Source organism: Hesperophylax consimilis, chromosome 7, assembly GCF_061612785.1.
Source record: "Hesperophylax consimilis isolate HC1 chromosome 7, BYU_Hcon_1.0, whole genome shotgun sequence".
Taxonomy (NCBI): domain Eukaryota; kingdom Metazoa; phylum Arthropoda; class Insecta; order Trichoptera; family Limnephilidae; genus Hesperophylax; species Hesperophylax consimilis.
The window spans coordinates 26,946,494-26,961,463 of record NC_142842.1 but is presented as its reverse complement, the minus strand read 5'-3'; the positions used below and the strand labels follow the sequence as shown (position 1 = coordinate 26,961,463).

Genomic DNA, 14,970 nt, shown 5'->3' with positions numbered 1-14,970 from the left:
GATGAGGACCTCGCAGTCCAGGAGGAGGAGTGGACGGGCGACGAGACAAGAGAAGGGAAGCAGAAAGAAACGCGGCATATGATAGTTAATTTTATAAAAAAAAATATGTTGTGTTAATTGTTTAGTAAATGAAATATATAAAATAAAATTGTAAATGAAATATGTAGTAATAGGGTATGATATATATAGATAGGGGCATTCAATTTTAGTAGGGGAGGATGTAAGAAAGGTTTTTGGTGGTACGCCTGCTTGTTGAATGCGTAAGAGCGAGATGACTGATAGGGGTATAAAAGATGACGGATGCATCTGCTCGCCCTCTTTACCAAACCGACAGCTCAGAGATAAGACGTAGACAATCCGCACTTAATTGTTAATAAATTATTATATTGGAACACGCGTTCTATTATTGTGTTCCCACCAAGTCTGTAAATAACAGTATAACAGTTATTTAACAGGTTTTTATTGAGGTTATCTGTCTGTTGGTTATGGATTTTAAATGTAATTTAAATTGTTTTATTTTCGTTTAATATTAGTGAATTTGAATCAATCCATTGTTTTACCGGATGCATCCCTTCTTCAGCTTGTTCAGCGAATACAGTCTCCTACGACTCTCCATCTGCGAAACTAATAATTGAGTCGTGACAGCTTAGATTGCAAAAAGCATTCATGTAGAACAGTAATAACAACGGGCCCAAGACAGTGATAAGCATTTTAAAACATAAAATTTAATTTAATTTGTAATACGAAAAACAAATTTTTTGATTGTATTAAAAATATTTCCTTTAAATGAAGTATTTATTTAGAAAAAAAATTCAATCAAATATATATTCTTAAAAGCAAATAAACCGTTTGAAAATTACTACATCGGGATCAGCTGGTTTTGTTTACAATTGACGGTAACCGGATAAATCATCACAACGATAATTCATCACATCTTTAAAAAGTTATATAAACTCATGGAAAGTGATGAAACAAAAACTTTATTAACTGGGTTATGTAAGTTAGGTTAGGTTAGGTTAAAAAAAAATTTTTTCATGGTTTCTAATGACTTTATATCACTTTTTGAAAGTGTGTTGAATTGTCACTGTATTAAGTTATCAAGGAATCACAATTGACACAGGTGTGCCTTAATTATATGCGTAAATGAACGTGTACAAAAATATACCATGTGCCCAAATGCAGCAAGGACAAACTGTGCCATTGGCAATCATATAAAAGCTAAGAACTGATCAACAGAGTGCATCATTCAGTTCTGTTCCCACTGAAGTGACATCAAATCCTCAAACAAAATGTTCAAACTGGTTGGTTTATCTTGTGGAAACATTTTTAAAATCTTTTTTTTATATGTGTGCATGAAAGCTTTCCAATAATTAAACACAAACATTTTTTGAGTTCCATAATATTCATAATTATTTTGTTTGTGTTTTTTTTTTTCGTAGTTCTTCTTCGCTGCCCTGTGCGCCATGGCCTACGCTAAGCCCTCTACCGTAATAGCTGGCTACACCGCCCCCTTGGCATACTCCGCCGCCCCCGTGGCATACGCCTCCCCCTACAGTGCCTACAGCCCTTACGCTTACAGCGCCCCCCTGGCCTACTCTTCTGCCTACACCGCTCCCTACGCCGCCTATAGTGCCTACCCCGCATACTATTGAACACAATAAGATAAAATAAGTTACCGAAGGAACCTAAGTTATATGATCCAAATTTGAACCTAAAACACAATCTTCAAACTTGTGCTCAGTGAGCCAATTAAAGGCAATGTACATATTTTTATAAAATCTATAAAAAAAAATTCTTCAAATAAAAAAAATATACACCAACATAAGTGCAAATCTATTATACTATTCAAATGTCCATTTTTCGGTTTATTTTAAAACAATAAAAAAGTAGACCCTACTATTACCACTTCCGTAATACTGAAAAAGGGGAGGGACAAAGCTGATGTGGTACCCTTTAGCCTTTAGCTTAGCAAGTACTACTTACATTTAGGGCCTTATTAACCCTTAGGATACGACCAACAACAATAGCAGTTCAGTGAAATCATGACTACCTTCAGGTGCACTGCAATTTGCTAGAGGTCTACTTCAGGTATGCTTCAGGTGCACTGCAAGAGAAGAGCTAGGTTTTAGAAGTTTTGAACGCATTTCAATATTATTCCTGAAAATTCCTCAGTAAAACGTTGCCATTGGAGATGCCTGTCAATTATTTAAATATAATTTTCAATATTGTATTTTGCTTAGAGATATTTACAAAAGGGTTAAGAAAAATGTTTTGTGGGTAGTGTATAAGCATACGTGGTAAATCACTTCTTTCCGCTTAAAAAATTACATCTTTTAGTAGTCATATGTTAGATCAAAAGTAATGTTACCAATTAAAAAAAATCGCTTTTTGTTCGATCTGGTTGGTTATAAGCATTTTAATATTAATTTGTAAAAAAATTATGTATCTTTAAATATTTAAAAAACTTATGTTTAGAATACTAAAAATGGTCAGACCTGAATCCATGTAAATGAAGAACTTTTTTTTTGCTAACCAATTAAACTTTTCTTAAATAACCTGTAAATCTGAATTGACGCCATGTAAATATGGTTCGGTAGATTACCTCACTGTAAATATGCATAGTAAGAAAATAAGCATTAATGTTGCAGTTTTACGCAGAATGACTGTTAAGATTTCAGGTACTGAAATATTAATATTGGTGCTTGTCACCCTAATGGGTGTGGCAACATTTATTTTGTGTTAGCGATTGCCGGGGCAATTTCGTATTGCCACGGATTTTTAATCCTTCTTCTCTTGTTACCATCCGTCTTGGGCGGGTCGTTTTTGACAAAACGGCAGAGCTGCCAGGTTTTCACTTACATGTGGTTTATAAAACCGCGGAGAGAGATAGCAATATTGGGCTCACCGTACATGAGCTGCCCTACGGGTCTTTTTTATTGAAATATTGAAGACAATATTAGTGATTCTTAAACGCAAATCTGAAACAGAAAAATCAGAAAAGGAAACGGTCACATCTGGGACTCGAACCCAGGACCCTTGTCTTTCCGGGACAATGCTCTACCAACTGCGCTAATGGGACCCTATCCTCATCGGTCACTTTTAACTGTATCATACTTCGAATAAGAACTACCAACGTTGTCTTCATTTTTTATCGCACATTTTATTATAAGTGACCGATGAGGATAGGGTCCAATTAGCGCAGTTGGTAGAGCATTGTCCCGGAAAGACAAGGGTCCTGGGTTCAAGTCCCAGATGTGACCGTTTCCTTTTCTGATTTTTCTGTTTCAGATTTGCGTTTAAGAATCACTAATATTGTCTTCAATATTTAAATATTATAATTTGAGGTTTTACTCAATAAGTTATTCCGAAAAATAATAATTCTTTTTTATTGTTTAAATAAAGACCAATATTCAAGAGCTGGAGTTATTATTGAAGAGTTACTCCAGTCACACTTCCTTTGGAATCTGGTGGTACCACGCCGGATTGCTCTGTCAGGAGCGTGAAGTTAAGATCCTGAACATTGGTCCTTCGAGCCGGATTGCTCTGTCAGGAGAGTGAAGTTGAGATCCTGAACATTGATCCATCGAGCCGGATTATTATTATTTGGATTGATACATTTGAGACGGAAGATCATTATTTGGAGTGGTCCAGTCGGGCCTCATCATCATCGGGAGTGGTCCAGTCGGCGTCCTCATCACCATCATTGGATTGATCAAGCGAGCCTATGGATTTACAGTCCACGTATTCATGCCTTCAAAAAATCAACTAATTTAGTAAGTTCCTATAACTACCTGTAAAGTTAGTTCCATTATCACTAAAGAGTCGTGAGGGTTTACCCCTCCTAGCTATAAATCTTTTCAATGCATTCATAAATGCCATTGAAGTTAAATTAGTCACTAATTCTAGGTGAATTGCCTTCGTTGAAAAACAACGTTGGTAGTTCTTATTCGAAGTATGATACAGTTAAAAGTGACCGATGAGGATAGGGTCCAATTAGCGCAGTTGGTAGAGCATTGTCCCGGAAAGACAAGGGTCCTGGGTTCAAGTCCCAGATGTGACCGTTTCCTTTTCTGATTTTTCTGTTTCAGATTTGCGTTTAAGAATCACTAATATTGTCTTCAATATTTAAATATTATAATTTGAGGTTTTACTCAATAAGTTATTCCGAAAAATAATAATTCTTTTTTATTGTTTAAATAAAGACCAATATTCAAGAGCTGGAGTTATTATTGAAGAGTTACTCCAGTCACACTTCCTTTGGAATCTGGTGGTACCACGCCGGATTGCTCTGTCAGGAGCGTGAAGTTAAGATCCTGAACATTGGTCCTTCGAGCCGGATTGCTCTGTCAGGAGAGTGAAGTTGAGATCCTGAACATTGATCCATCGAGCCGGATTATTATTATTTGGATTGATACATTTGAGACGGAAGATCATTATTTGGAGTGGTCCAGTCGGGCCTCATCATCATCGGGAGTGGTCCAGTCGGCGTCCTCATCACCATCATTGGATTGATCAAGCGAGCCTATGGATTTACAGTCCACGTATTCATGCCTTCAAAAAATCAACTAATTTAGTAAGTTCCTATAACTACCTGTAAAGTTAGTTCCATTATCACTAAAGAGTCGTGAGGGTTTACCCCTCCTAGCTATAAATCTTTTCAATGCATTCATAAATGCCATTGAAGTTAAATTAGTCACTAATTCTAGGTGAATTGCCTTCGTTGAAAAACAAATAAATAAACATATGTAAGATTTTACACTCTTAGCATTTCTGGTTAAACCAGACTTAATTATAATTGGACCTGCTTAATCTATGCCGGTTACATAAAATGGTCTTTGGATTCGGAATCGGTCAGCAGGAAGGTCACCCATGAGCTGGCGACACTCGCGCGGACGGACTCGGAAACATACAATACATTTATCCAGTGCTCGCTTTACTGCGTTTTTACCAAATATTGGCCAAAACCGTAAACGCAGTAATGCGAGCAGAGCATTACATCCTAAATGCAAATTCTCATAATGCAGATGGGTTATTATTAAGTCAGTCAACTTATGATTTTGTGGTAACAAAATTGGATGTTTTTGAGAGACCGAGGTAATATCAGATTGTGATAGTTGACCTCCAACACACAATAACCCATCCTGCATAAAAGGATTTAGTGCCTTTACCTTGCTCTGCCTAGATACAAATCTTACATATGTTTATTTATTTGTTTTTCAACGAAGGCAATTCACCTAGAATTAGTGACTAATTTAACTTCAATGGCATTTATGAATGCATTGAAAAGATTTATAGCTAGGAGGGGTAAACCCTCACGACTCTTTAGTGATAATGGAACTAACTTTACAGGTAGTTATAGGGAACTTACTGAACTATTTGATTTTTTGAAGGCATCTGATAAGGAAATCCATAATTTTTTAGCCCAGCAGAATATTAGCTGGAGTTTCTTGCCTCCCCGCTCACCGCATCACGGTGGACTTTGGGAAAGTGCAGTTAAAATGACCAAGGTACATTTAAAAAAAGCAATGCGGTCAACTGTTTTGACATACGAAGACATGAATACCATACTAATACAGATTGAGGCTTGTTTAAATTCCCATCCTCTGACTCCATTAACATCAGATCCAAATGATTTAAACGCACTCACTCCTTCACACTTCCTTATTGGCGACAACCTGTTAGCATTGCCTGAGCTTGATATCCATCATCTGCCTACAAACAGGCTTAATATTTACCAAAAGATGTCTACCGTTGTTCAATCTTTTTGGCACAGATGGAGCCGGGAATACCTAGCAGAATTGCAGAACCGAGTCAAATGGCAAGAAGGACGTCAACGCAGTTTACAGCCTGGTGACATGGTCATCATCAAAGACAACCAACTACCTCCGCAGTACTGGAGGATGGCGCGAGTGACGGAGATCCACCCTGGTCAAGACGGACGCGTCCGCGTCGTCTCCTTGAGGACGGCCAGAGGTGTCACCAAAAGAGCCGTGACACAGCTCTTTCTACTTCCCATGGAGGATCCTTCCTCCAACCTGGATTAAGAACCAATTACAACACTAAAAATGATGTTATGTGTGAATCAAAATGCCGTCAGGCTCAACAGTGCCAAGTGATAAGCTATTTTCTCATAAGTGGGTGCAGTGCACCAGAAGTTTCTACGTTATTAAACTTTTATTTTTTAATGTCAAGTCTGACATAGGGTTATATACGTTGTTATAAGTTTTTTGTTATTATTTTGATATCCATATATTGAATATTGTTTATTTTTGTATGTGAACTTGTTGGGTAAATTCTGAGTACCAATGTTGCAATCTCTTCCTACATTATTTTATGAAAAACGACTATTCCTTAATACTCGTTTTGGGGCGGGAATATGTTAAGATTTCAGGTACTGAAATATTAATATTGGTGCTTGTCACCCTAATGGGTGTGGCAACATTTATTTTGTGTTAGCGATTGCCGGGGCAATTTCGTATTGCCACGGATTTTTAATCCTTCTTCTCTTGTTACCATCCGTCTTGGGCGGGTCGTTTTTGACAAAACGGCAGAGCTGCCAGGTTTTCACTTACATGTGGTTTATAAAACCGCGGAGAGAGATAGCAATATTGGGCTCACCGTACATGAGCTGCCCTACGGGTCTTTTTTATTGTTTAAATAAAGACCAATATTCAAGAGCTGGAGTTATTATTGAAGAGTTACTCCAGTCACACTTCCTTTGGAATCTGGTGGTAGCACGCCGGATTGCTCTGTCAGGAGAGTGAAGTTAAGATCCTGAACAATGACATTCATTGTTCAAATACACTACCAATAGAGTTTTATATTTCTGATCGGGCGGTGGATGCAATCAGTTATTATGATATAGATTATTTTTTTGTAATGAAAGACCATGTTTGTGATTTACAAATAATCTGAAAATATTTTAATATCTAGGATAGAGCCTAGGAAGTAGTAAAAATCCAGCAACCTTCTGGCGAATTTTAACAAAAACGGTAGTAAGCAATTATCGAAATTTAAAGTGTATATTATTATTAAATGAAATATAACTGTCATTGTTGACGGCGCTATTTTTAACATCTGGAATTGAACGAATATATTAAATTATATTTACAAAAATCAACCCGTAAAAACATTTTTTTGTACAAATGTCTTTTAGATCTGGATTTGGTTTTGGTTTACGATGGAATCTTTCTTCTCAGGAACTGGAGTCAACAACTCTACCAACCTAGCCAAATCCCAATTGGATAAGACCGACATTTATTACGTATATTAACTGCTGATAATCTATCTGCCGAGTTTCAGCCCAATCTGATGTCGGGAAATGGGTTAATTTTCCCTTCTAAGATTTGCGTTCATCCACGAAAACAAAAATTAAATTCAAATACATATATTTAAAAAACAATCCGTCAAATCAACACGATTATTATTATTATGCAGTGGAGTCGCATCATAATGTGACAATACGTAAGCGTTACTACATGGTTGCTACAATGTATTTTATATGAGTTGCCCCTCATCGCATTCTAGACAAGCTGCCGATGGATTTTAGTATTTCGTTTTAGTATCTGTTTAGTTTTGAAATGACATTATTAATAGTTCCTACCGAAATGAGTTATCCAGTTCCTACCTATCTCCAACCATCACCTTGCTGGAAAAGGATTTGAAATACAGAACAATAGCAAGAACACTGCAAATTCGATTGCGTTTGTTTGGAAAAAAAAACAGAAGAAAAATTAAAGTACTGGAGACAAGTTGTTGCTGGTTACCGTGTACATAATCTTTGAAAGGAATTGGAATTGCTTAATATCATTTAAGTACCAATTCGTTGTGTTGTGGCGACAATTACCTCAAGGTATCGCGGTGGAACTCTTATAAATTATATTGTGTTGTATTCTTCTTCGTGGTAAGTGATTGGTCATCCATTTTATCCTTCTTTCATACTGTAACGTGTTCTATTACACGTAAATGAACTGTAAATCAAATCCACTAAAAAACTACAATGTAAAGCTCATTCAATTGGTTTTGAAAAATCACGAGAAAAGTGGAAAAAAGGAACAGCCTACCTTGAATACCCAAGAATCCCGGTAATAGGGCTCTCGACGAACTTGCACTGTTCACGGGGTAAAATTTCCTCCAAAACGAGATAATCTTAAATATGATTTTGATATTTGCAAACAGAGGATAAAGCATGTGAATAATACGATGAGGACACGACGATTGCACCTTCTTGCTACACGACACGAATTCAAATGTTGACTTGCGGCAATTTACAGTGCAACAAATCATCTTCTTTCCAATGTGGGTAAGGCTGTTTTTAAGGAAGGAAATGGATAGTAGGTATGACAGTAGATATATAATAGGAAAAATGGTAGATATTATCCAAAACTGTTTCAATACTAAACACATACCTTGCTTCGTCCTTACACGTATGATCACAAAATTCAAATTCCTTATAGTTCATAATTCATACTCATCTGAAGCTCTAATTAGGAAGCAGTTTCGGATGAATCATTGTAATTTTTATGATATTTTAACTACCATGAAAGAAGTGTTGGAAATTGTTAGATAACATTTAAAGATGTATGCAAATACATTATTTTATCGCAATACTTCAGCTGCCCACTGAGAAATAAATTACTACAGTGAATATTTTTGTACGTAAATTCTTGTAAATGATGTTATTGTAACATATTTAAAACGATTTAGGTAGGTACCTGCGTATCCTATTGTGGGTAAAGAGATAGGTCAAGGAAAAGGGGAATAATAAATACCTGGACATGCAATGGCGACAACTAAATCTGGTTCAGGCCATTTTTCAAATATGAATTACCGAAATTTAATAAGGACTATTCAAATTATGTATCTACAACTCGATAAAAATACATAACTACAAATTATATTTTTGCACAAACATAGTTGTTAAGTAAACGCGTTAGGAGATAAAAAAAAAAAAAACAAATAATTATTGGCAAATTTTAACTGAATTATTTTTGTATTTCGAAAAATAATAATATGTATAATTTTCCATATTTGTATAGCTATTTTCACAATATTTTGAAATTTTGTTTTTCTAATTGATTGACTAGAATTTAGCATAAGATTGACGTGTTTTCAATATGTTGCGTTAGGGTTATGTATCCTTTTGGGTTTTTATTTTTCAGTAGTATGCGGGATAGGCACTGTAGGCAGCGTAGGGAGCGGTGTAAGCAGAAGCATATGCCAATTGGGCGCTATAAGCGTAGGGGCTGTAGGCGCTGTATGGGGAGGCGTAGGCCAAGGGGGCGGTGAAGCCAGCCACTATGGCGGAGGGCTTGGCGTAGGCCATGGCACACAGGGCAGCGAAAAAAAACTGTGAAAAAAATTCAAAAATATCTGATAGTATTATTTTCCTAGCGTCTGGACGATGTAGGCCCTCTGATTGGTCAAATTCAAATTAACTGATTCGGATAAATTCTGCATTGGGGGTCTGCAGGCAAAAAATACCACTCTGCCGCTCAATTTGAAGCAACCGTAGGTTCATTTCGGTATGCAGGCGACCGGATACAAAAAAATTAAGACATTAAAAATTAAGACACGATTTCATACTGAAATAGAATCGCCACATGAAATACGATATTTCTTCAAAAATATCGTTTCTGTTCATAGAATTTTTGGATAATATCGAAGAAAATATGTTTTAGAAAGTTCATAATCCATTGGATTAATTACATTACAGTGAAAATTATCCACATTTACGTGATTACGTTTGACGAAAAAAGCACACGTAAATTCAATATGGCCGATACGCACCGCGGCAATAGGTGGCCGACAGAGCGCACCTCTGGCGGTGTAAGAACGAACCAAATGACTGGCGCGTATATTTAAATATGCAAAATTACTTGAACATCAAGCGTTTAATAATAAGATTTCTTCTAGAAGTTTATTTTAACTTTGCAATGGCATTTTTCATTATTATTTATATTTTTTTTTTGCTTATTAATTATATTTGATTTTATATTGACATGTTTTCTAATTTCTAAAATTTCAAAATTATTTATTTGCGATGCTTTAATCCTGGGTGAAGTATTTTAAGACCTGAATTTTTATCGAAAGTGTGATTCAAAAGATGATTTGCAAACTCAGATTCACTATTTCCATTTAGAACCCTGAGATGTTTTTTAGTTCTGACTTCAAAGTTTCTATTGGTTCTACCTTTGTAAAATAAATTACAATCATTCCAATTGAGTTTATGAACTCATGATTTTTTTGTTTGATTTTCGCCATCTTTATTATAAAGAATATATTTATTCATTCTGTTATTAGTGTAAAACGCCGGTTGAATAGTACCAGGAATGTTTTTATATATAACTTTAGAAGTATCGTTATCCACAAACAGAATTCTACGCCATTGTTTATTTATATCTTAAGAAATAGGGTAAAAATACCGTTTGAAGAGAATATGTTTAATTTTTTTATTTAGTATTTCAACTATCAATTTATTAGAATAACCGTTATTAAATGTTATTTGTCTTATTGTAACGTATGTTAACTCTACATACTCAATAATAACAATGCTTGTATTATAATATTTATTAGAAAGAAGACTATCACGGTTCTGGACTGAGAGGCTCATTCCCGCTCATACGATCTCTTATATACGTCTCGTACTCGCTGTCTCGCTCTCATGCTGTCCCCCTTACACACATACACCACACCCCCACACTTAAATCATAATTACATCTTTTTATTTTTACAAATTTATATAAGCCAAATATATTTAATTATTTCCATTATGTATTTAATTTCCAATTTATATGTAATTATGTATGTTCTTGACTCTTCATTCGGTGTAGCATGGGCGTTGTCCTCGAGGGCGTAACCTCCCCTCCCATGGTGTAGGTGACCTGCAAAAATCAGAGGAATTAGGAAACTTGGTCATGTCCACGTCCGAGAGTGGACCCAGGTCCAGCAAATCATCAGACCTGTCACTCTCCCCCCACCTAACCTTCCTCTCTGAAATTTGATCATGGTGGCGTTTCCACACTTGTCCTGTAGACATAATTTTTACTAAATAAACCCTATTCCCCAATCTTTTATAAATTTCTCCTAAAATCCATTTGTTTTTATCACTTCTCAAATCCCTGGTTAAAACTTTAGATCCAACATCAAAGTACTTTTTAATTTTTTTTCCTCTATAATACTTTTTTTGTTTTTGCTGACTCAATAACATCTTATCTTTAATCGTGTTATCAATCCCTTTAAAACCTTGACCTTCAACATTATCTAATATTGGAATGATTGTATTAAAAATTGATCTAATTTTCCTTCCCAAAATTAATTTACTAGGTTCAATCCCCGTAGACATAGAAGGCGTATTCCTAATATCAACCAAAAATGTTAAAAGTTTATCCTCAAAATCAGCAGGCAATTTATTATTTATCATAATTTTTTTTTTTAAATTCTTTACCGTTCTAACCCCATTTTCGGCAAGTCCGTTAGAAGCTGGATGGTTGACAGGAGATGTCAACGATTTAATATTAAAATTATGACAAAATTCCTTAAAAACTGTTGAAGTGAACGCTGTACCATTGTCACTTACTATCTGCTCCGGAATTCCGAAATTAGAAAATAATTTTTTCAAAACTTTTATTGTACAAAACGAATCTACTTCATTTACGATGTGACAGTCTATCCATTTTGTAGTTGCATCAACGATTATCAAAAAATTGTAACCACCAAAAGGTCCCATGAAATCAATATGCAATCTATTCCATATTAATCCACTGATTGGCCACGGCTGTAACTCAACTTTACATGGAGTGGGTAAACACTCCAAGCATCGAACGCACTGCTTCACAGTTGCTTCTACCTCTGAGTTCATACCTAACCAAAAAAAATAATTTCGAGCAAGATTTTTAGATTTAACAATACCTAAATGCGATTGATGTATGAAATTCAATATGATTTCCCTTAATTCCCTCGGAACCACAAATTTATTATTATAAAATAAACACGAGTCATAAGTCGATAATTTATTTCTAAAATACCAGAATTTTAACAAGTCATCCTTTAAAAACTTTTTATCCGGCCAACCATTGATTACGAACCCAGTAATGCTTGCTATGTTTACATCTTTAATCGAAAACTGCTTCATCGTTTCTTTTGAAATTGTCGTTTCCGCCTCAATTATATTTAAAAAATCCGATTCAATCTTATCAACGTTCAGACTACCAATATAATTTAAGAAATATTCGCTACCGTCGACCTCGTCGATACAATCACTTAAATTATTATTACTATTAACCGGCAATCTAGATAAGAAATCCGCTTTGTTCTCACCCGACTTGACATATTCTATATTATAGTCAAATGTTTGTAAAATCAGCGCATAGCGCTGTAGCCTATTTGCCGCTAGTATTGGCACTTGTTTTTCAGTGTTCAAAATATGTACCAAAGCTTTATTATCACAAGTTAGAACGAATTTATTACCATATAAATATTGAAAGAATTTTTTTAATCCAAATATTATTGCACACGCTTCCTTATCTAGAATGGAATACCTCAATTCCGTTTTTGACAATAAACGGCTAGCGAATGCAATCGGTCTTTCCATGCCATTCTCATATACGTGACATATAATAGCAGATATACCTATATCACTCGCGTCTGTAATTAGCTTGATAGGTAATTGGGGGTCAAAATGCACCAAAATATTGTCTGACGTCAGCAGTTTCTTAACTTGCTCAAACGCAATATTGCATTCCTGAGACCATACAAATTTTATCCCTTTTTTCAACAATTGGTATAAAGGAGACAAAATACCTGACACATTCTGTATAAAAGACCTATAGTAGGAAATAACTCCCAGCAAACTTCTAAGTTCCGAAACATTTTTTGGTACACTCATTTGGGTAATAGCATATATTTTATTTTCTAAAGGCATAACTCCTTTCTGCGAAATTCTATAACCTAAATATTCTATCTCTGTTTCTAGAAAAGAACACTTATTTTCATTAATAGTTAATCCGCAATCACTTAGCTTGCTAAGTACTGCTTCACAAATAGAAAATAATTCCTCTTTAGAATTCCCAAATAAAAGTAGATCATCTAAAAATACACGAACGTTCCTAAGTCCACCAACTATCGCCGTAATGACTTGCATAAAGATGGCCGGACTCAAGGCGAAGGTAAATGCTAAATCACTATTTAGATTAATCTTTGCTACGAATCGGTATACACTATGAATGCCAAAAAATATACTATGCATAAATTGAAGCTTTTTCTTTCTTTATTATTGATCGGAATTGGAATAAAATTATTGGTTGCGTTAAAAAAAATATAAACGTAAACCCCTGATAATTTTGTTTTTTCTTGAGGTAACTAAGAACTCATATAAGAAACACCTTTAAAAAAATACCGTTTTATGGCTAAGATTATTTTTTATAATTATTATTGACTAACTTTTTTTCATTCATATAAAAATATTCAACAAATAAATAAAACTCACTTTGGCGCTTACGTCAAATATATCCAGACTCCACTGGTTAAGCAATTGTCGCCTCTATTCGTGGTGATATAAGACGCAAACATTCTAGCATCTGTACAGAAGTCCGCGGAACGTGGCACGGAACGGAAGTCGGTTGGTGACAGTTTTTTCGACGGTTTTTTCTTGTTATTATTTTGGTTACGAGCTTAGAGTAATAATATACACTCTAAGGTTACGAGTATTATTAGTTCTCAAACGGTGAGGGAGTTTTGTTATTATATTGTTATTATTCATCACCCAAATATTATACTTTTTTTATCTCAAAATACTTTTGAATGTATAGTTTTATTCATTATTTAACAAAATTAATGATTTACTTCTTACGGAAAAATGCTTTCCGTTTGCATTTATGTTGACCAATAATGCGTTTTTACAGGTCCATAATTTATTGAAGATGGGGAATAAAACAAAAAATGTCGTCTTACTTTGCGATATTTTCGGAAGAAAAATCGAATTCAGCGACACATGAATCGGAAAGATGCTGAGTATGGAGAGTTCTGCATAAAACCAGATATTCCTGAATCTATTTTCGAGGCGGAGAAAGAAATACTTTTGGATGAGTTGAGAGAAAAACAAAAAGATAGGAATAAAATAGAAAGGGAAACAATTTTACAGAGTAACTGCAGTGAATGGATGGAGTTGCGACGTAAAATGATCACAGCATCTTCATTTGGAAAAGTTGTACGTAGAAGAGACAATATAAGCTGTGCAGCTCTTGTAAAATCGTTGCTGTACAAAGTCAATATCTCTCATGTATCTTCAATAAGTCACGGAAGAAAATATGAGAAAGAAGCTTTACATCAGGCTAGCGTTGAACACGATATTGAAATTCAACCGTGTGGGCTATTTATTGACAAGGAATTTCCATTTCTAGGAGCTTCTCCGGACGGTTTTAGCGGCGATATGCTAGTAGAAGTAAAATGTCCTTTAACGTCCTTCAAACTTGGCTTAGAAAGAGCTATTCAAGAGAAGAAAGTTACTTTTTGGAGGACAAACAAAGATGGAAGTATGAGCATAAATACAAATCATGATTGGTATTTTCAGGTTCAAGGGCAACTTCGCATTACGGAAAAAAATGTCTGTTTATTTGTTGTATGGAGTGGACGGAAATATCCTTTAAAAACTGAATATATTTATAAAGACGACAATTTCTGGAAAATAAAAATGGAACCCAAATTGGTCCGATTTTATTTACATTGCTTACTTCCTGAAATTATTGATCCAAGAAATAACAGGAATATGCCAATTAGGAATCCTCCTTTTATAGTCGATGCAATCAATGACAAACTAAAAAAAACACTCTCTCAACCTCCAACAAAGCGTAAATTAACATATTCAGAAAAAATACCAGATCCGTGTGATGTTGTAGAAATTACGCCTATAACGCAATCATCATCAATGGAGTTACAAAATGGCATAATTACAGACGATGTGTCATCAACAAT

At 35.1% G+C, this 14,970-nt stretch overlaps 1 long non-coding RNA gene across 1 annotated transcript; it reads left to right on the top strand.

Moving 5' to 3' along the window:
- The first annotated feature begins 1,189 nt into the window (after positions 1-1,189).
- Positions 1,190-1,815, top strand: LOC149422560 (uncharacterized). The gene is made up of 2 exons (XR_016302427.1): positions 1,190-1,301; positions 1,440-1,815. It is a non-coding gene; the product is annotated as an uncharacterized LOC149422560 (long non-coding RNA).
- The last annotated feature ends 13,155 nt before the right edge of the window (positions 1,816-14,970 follow it).